Below are 4,764 nucleotides of genomic sequence, written 5' to 3' on the forward strand. Positions count from 1 at the left end.
GGGGGGAGGTGACCCAGGGACCGCACCGAGAGAGTTTCCTACCGGTTTCTTTTTGAAATTTAAAAAGAAATTAATAAATAAAGGTAGCTTTCAAAAAAAAAAAAACAAAAAAAAACAACAACCGACAAACCAACAAAAAAACCGAAAACAAAACAAACCACCTGGAGATGAATCATTGTTCGTTGCTGTTCGGGAAAACTCCCACTGCCAGCATCAACAGGAATTGGAATAAGCACAGTGAGTAATCCAGCCCCATTATAGCAACACTTGGCACTTGGCTTGTAGGAGTCTTTCTTTCAGAGTCACAGGTTCCTCCCCATGCTGCTCTGCAGGTGCCGTGATCCGTTACAGCCCCCAGAAAAAAAAAATAGCAGGACACATTTTAGAGCAGTATATATATCCTTCTTTCTGCCCAGGGAACTTCATCCTGGACCACAGGGGACCATCAGCGTGGAAACTCGGGGCACTGAATGACAGATTCCTTTGGACTTGTCAGGGGGTCTTGGCACTGGGACTTCCAGTGCCACAACACCTCATTTTCAGACAGCAAAAGGCTATGAATTATCACACAGGGTTCTTACATTATATACAGGGAGGGCAGGGTGACTTGGAATAATATTGACAAAGCCAACAGTAGATATGGAAAAGTGCATTTTATATCACATCTTCATCACAGCCCCGGGTATTGCATTATTTACCAAGAAGGGGCACATCCTTCAGCTCCTTATTCTCATCTCAATGCCTGAAGCACAATTCCCTATATTACACCCTTGCCTGCGAGGCAAGGACAAGAGTGATCCCAGCAAGCAGAGACAAGCAATTAACCTACCCTTGAAATATCTGAAATACACTCTGGGCAAGTGTCCAGTCCATGGAGCTACTCAGCAGGTCAGGGGAAGTGCAGCCCCATGGCCCTGCACCAGCCAGGCTGAGAGGAGTGCTTGAAGGAGGAAGGCTGAAGCAAGCTCTACCATTCACTTCAGTGGGAGCTGAGTCCTGCCTATCTGACACCCAAAATTCTGGGAAAGTTTTCTATCTGGGACTCTTTCAGATAGAAAATTCAGACATCTCTGGATTGTAGGTGTGTCTCCAGGATTAGGATAGCATTTTAGGCAATGGAAATCAGATGAGACCTGCACGCTGGGTTCTGCTCTGGATGTCATTTTCATTATGAAAAGTTCTGTCTCCATTAACAGAACACAGTTTCAGAAGACATTAGATGAACTATGTGGGGGGTTTTGCTATTATTTTTTTTTTTCCCCCTTCTTTTTTGAGATGTCTCACATTAACTAGATTATTTAAAACCAAAAGCAAAGCCTGCACACACCACCACTGCAGTCTGCCACCTTTCCCACTTAGCACTGCCCATGGCTCGTGTAATTCATGTTCCCACAGAGCACATCAAGCTCATGTGTCAGTTGAGCTTTGGTTCTTCCTAAGATTTTCCAGCACATCTGTGTTCACATATACCAACTCTGCAGGCAGCTTTGCATTAACTTGAAGAGGGCAATTTTTTGTTGTTGTCTTTCTGAGTAACTGCTTTCCCTCTAGTCTCTTTATCCACTAACCTCAGACTGGAAACTGCACAACTCTGTTCACCCAGCTCCACTGAGATGGGTCTTCTAACATTTACTCCCCTGTCCATGCACCATGTCCACCTAAACACAACTATTTTAAAAATTGCAAAGCCCAACAACTCGATGAAGAATGACTGGCCATCTAAAAGGATTGGTAGCTATTGCAGCAGAATTAAATAAAATGCTCCAATACCATTTCCACTGTTCAATGCTGAAAACTCAGCCTTGCTAGCTAAAAAGATTGGACTGAAGTATGAAAAACTTGAAAAGGACCCAAGTCTGAAATGAAGGCTAATTTTAGGTCTGTAATAAAATATAGTAATGCTTTAAAGCTATTAGAAGATCTAATTGACAGCTTTATGATCTCTTCTTCACTTACACATTTTATGAGTTTCAGGCCACCGATCCCAGATGCACAGAACCTGCCAGTTTTTGTTGTTCTGTTTTTATCTTGGAAAAATGGCTAGGTTACAGGACACCAAAACAGACACAAAGCTAATTTGAGCAAAAGAAAATTATTCATTTCGTTACTCCTTTAATAATTACTGAAACTGTTCCTTTGATGATGGTGGATTGAATATTCCTCAGCTAGAAGAAACACCTTTATTTCTTGGTGTGCAGTCCAGCCTACTGAAGTGCAGATGTCTTCTCAATACACCCCATCTATGCTCCTGCCAGTTATTTTGCCAAATAAATAACACAGACCCCTTCTTTTCAAAGGTTACTGTGAATTCCCGATACCACATTTGAAGAGTCACCTAGAATTACTGCTTCTCTTATGGGTTCAGTAAAAAACAGCTATTCAAGAGAGAAGTCTGCATTAATAATGCCTTGTTACCTAATTCCTGGGTTTTTTTAATGTAATGCATGTTTTCTTTCATATATCCAAACACCACAGCATAATGCCACTAAAATGCAATACATTAGACACTGACATGGATGCCATGAGGTTATAAATTCTTAACAGGCCACATTGCAGGCTGTATCTGCAAGGATGGCCAACATCAGTTTTGGTCTGTCTTTGGAACTGATTAGGTTTGTCAATTTGGCTTGTTTGTCTTTAATAAATTAAAAATATATATATATTTTACCTGTTTTTAATGCTAGGATTTTTAAAAGAAACTACTTCTCTTGGACAGTCAGTGGGATCTCAGAACTTATCTTCCTTATCTTCCTTGAAAAGCCCAACTAGTTTTCCCTTCCTCTGCTTTGAATCAACCAAATAAGCTCTAAAATGGGCAAGCAATGTCAAAAAGCAGGCAAATTATCTAAACAGAAAGCAAGAGCTTCATTCTTTTCTGCTTCAAATGTCAGATGAGCCACTTACTAGGAGAACATTCCCCTGCAGCCTTAAGTTTGGCAAGTATCTTTACCTGAATGATCAGAAGATCCCCACTTTATCTGCTTGTAGCCCAGCAAGCATCCACCCACCCCCTAATTGGGGGAATATAGAGGGAAAAATGCTATAAACAAGGACTTTATTTTCCTGTTAGAAAACAAACAAACACACAAAAATGCCCTAGTGTCTTGGCTCATAGGACTGATTTTTAAGCTTGGGAGATGCTATCGCTCAGGGCTCAAGCTGTGGCTACTTAGCACCATGTAGTGTCATCTCAAGTGCCAAGACTCTGGTGTCAGGACTGGCTTCATATTCTCAAAATTTTAGCAAGCAGACTCATGTGAACTGGAGATCTTAACACATCAGTGGAAACTATTTGAACACTCTGTAGTTGAAGAGCTTGTAGGCAAGTCAGCACATTGCCCAAAACAAAGCCAGTAAACAGAACAAAAACCAGGGTTGGCTGCTCTTGAACAGATGATCTTTATGAATGAGATGAATGTTTCTGTAATAGTAAAACTATTGAGGCTGCCTTCATTGCTCATACACTATCAATTAACAACTGAACAGGGTCTCCAAAACCATGAGGAAAAAAATGTCAATATGGATTGCATGTGCGTTATTGCAAGGAAAATTAAAAGCTTTATGAAATGTAGCAAAGGATCAGAGAATCAGGCCTTCCTTTCAACTTGTGGTTAATATCCAACCTCAACAAAGCCAAATGTTGCATTAGTGTAAGTGGAAAAACTATGTAGAATTATTATATCAATTAGAACACCTCGTTAACCGGTCTGGTGATTCAGAACTGCTGATGGAACTAAACTGAAGGCTTAAAAATACCTTGATCAATGCTATCCTTGTCTTTCAGGCATTACAGATACATCTGAAATCTCCCAGAAAATCGTTTCAAGCTGAGCTGAATGCTCCTAAAATGTCACCATGTTCTTACAAAGCCCTCTCATCAAACCTGACTACTGCCAGGTAGCCAGCTATCCTATAGATGGTGGGCATGTTCAGCTTTGGCACCACTCCATCAACTCAAGTGAGGTTATGACAGGAATAAATATGGACCTATTTTTGGTACTGCAGGCACTTTGTACATTCACATCCATCTTTTGTCCTTGACGAGAGTATCGAATATGTAGAAGCCCCATCTTGTCTACAGATCTACCTTACCATTTAATGAAAGAACCCATAAAGGTGGAAATGGGATCAAGCTCCTAATATTTTGTGTGTGTGTGTTCCCACAAGAGGAACAGCAGAGGTTATAGAAAAGGAATGTGTGTAGAGGCATTATATAATTTGGCATCCTCTCACCATAGCAATTATAATCTGTACATGTGAGTTCTTTATATAGAGCAGAGAGAAAAGGAGGAAACCTTGGTTCTGTTCCCAGTTCTTTTCACAGAAATCTTGTCTGCATTACACTAATTCTGATCTAAAATCCCTTTTGTTAATCCCTTGACATGTTCCTAATGCACACTGGTTTTAATTCCACCTCATTTTAAAACAGTGTCATGTTTTAACAAACGTACATACTAAGTTCCACCTAGACAAGAACATCCCTCACACCCGTTTTCAGAAGACACACAGAAAGTTTCACTAGTCACGCTAGTGATACAGGCACACTCTTTTGCATCATGACACAAAATGGCACCATTTGAAGTGAGCACCTTCTGAATAATATGCTTGTATTTCATCATGTTTCTGAACCAGAACACGTGATAGGTTTGTAATGTAAGCAGGAACACTAGGAGCAGGCATCACAACTAAAATACTTTTCCCACCTTGTTGCAGACTGGTAGTATTTTACTTCATGATGCATTTATCACTTCACTACATAGCCAG

The sequence above is a fragment of the Chaetura pelagica genome, unplaced genomic scaffold (genome assembly GCF_000747805.2).
Source record: "Chaetura pelagica isolate M959 unplaced genomic scaffold, ChaPel_1.0 scaffold401, whole genome shotgun sequence".
NCBI lineage: Eukaryota > Metazoa > Chordata > Aves > Apodiformes > Apodidae > Chaetura > Chaetura pelagica.